Source organism: Octopus bimaculoides, chromosome 15, assembly GCF_046866305.1.
Source record: "Octopus bimaculoides isolate indiv1 chromosome 15, ASM4686630v1, whole genome shotgun sequence".
NCBI lineage: Eukaryota > Metazoa > Mollusca > Cephalopoda > Octopoda > Octopodidae > Octopus > Octopus bimaculoides.
This window is the reverse complement of record NC_142942.1, coordinates 23,765,168-23,766,761: the sequence shown is the minus strand read 5'-3', so window position 1 is coordinate 23,766,761 and position 1,594 is coordinate 23,765,168. Positions and strand designations below refer to the sequence as shown.

The 1,594-nt window shown below is 44.3% G+C and overlaps 1 protein-coding gene across 1 annotated transcript in view; it reads left to right on the top strand.

The window, feature by feature from the left end:
* Positions 1–1,191: 1,191 nt before the first annotated feature.
* LOC106874102 (GTP-binding protein Rit1) overlaps positions 1,192–1,594 on the top strand; it is a 38,735-nt gene continuing 38,332 nt past the window's right edge. Inside the window, exon 1 of the mRNA XM_089363586.1 lies at positions 1,192–1,594. This exon is cut by the window's right edge and continues 502 nt beyond it. The gene's annotated coding sequence lies outside the window, so the exon portion shown is untranslated.

The following is a 1,594-nucleotide window of genomic DNA, read 5'->3' as shown; positions in this document are numbered from 1 at the left end:
CGAAATATTTTTCTTATCTTGTGTTTATCCTGGTCACTTCGCTCTTTCTACAACCACCCCATCTCCACCCCCCACCACCCCCACCGTTAAATGATGAAGTCTCAGAGAGAAATCCCTAAAATGATGGGATTGGCATGGTTGGATTGTCTGATCAATCAGGGTTAACTTGGGATTTTAAAAATAGCAACAATATGTGCAACACATGCAGATATGCACGGCACACACACACACACACAGTACACATACGCGTACAACACAAACACACACATACACAGCATATGGATACACATATATACAAAATGCGGACGCAAACACGCACACACACACACACACAGAGGCAAACACACACAGACATCAACATACATGTCCGCACACGCACATATCACACGCACACAAACGCGCGCACACATACATACAGCATGCACATTCGCATACACACACGGACATATACACATGTCCACACGTATCCACACGATGTCACATGAGACAATGAAGGATCCTCCCTGTAGTCGTTCGACATGCTAGAAATAACACCCTAATCTCCCTCAAATCACATCCAGCCTTCTAATTAAAAAACTCATTAAATAAAATAATCCAAGAATGCTCCCCACCACCACCACCATCACCATCATCACCAAAAGAAGACTGTATGGTCATGGTTGGAACGCCTGTCATCTTAGTTTTGCAAGATCAAGGCTGACCTGGGGCTGAAACAACATCAACAACACCGCACCACCATCACCACCACCTCCACCACTTCCACAACCGTCATTTACAAGCGTCACCACCGCCACCTCCACCACCATCAGCAGCAAACTCGATTAACGCCGCCGCCACCACATACATTGCCACCTCCGTCACCTTCAACCCCTTCACTATCACTGCCACCGTAACTCATTTCAACTCCACCACCATCAACACCATCATCACCACCACCGACAACAACAACATCACTTTTACTCTTACCACCGCCACCACCACTTCCACCTCCGTCACCCTCTCTACCGACGTCATCCCCACCGCCACCATTACCAGTGTCACTTCTACTAACAACGCCACCGTCGCCGCCACCACCTCTACTAAACCTATCACCACCGCCGTCACCACCATCAGTCTACCACATACCGTCTACTTTCACTCCTACCACCACCACACAGCTGCTACTGCTGCTACTCAACCTACTAAAACAACAACAACAACAACAATCCGCTTGCTTGCTGGCAAGGCAGGTTTTGGCAGAGTTGGAAGCTGCCGACAACGTTACGACCAAAAGGCAATCATATACACACACACATATATATATACATGTTATACAGACATATACACTCGTAGACGCTTGTAGGAACACATGCATATATGTATATAAATATATATTTATACACGCAGACGGCTTAGACATATATATATATATATATATATGTATATATAACACTTTTTAAATTCTATAAAAGAAGGCTGGCCGTGAAGGGGGTGTTGTAAAGTCGGTTAATGTATATATATAGCAAATGTTGCACTGATTGCTACACACATATACATACATATACAACACACACGTACATACAAACACACACATAAATATATACATAAATATATA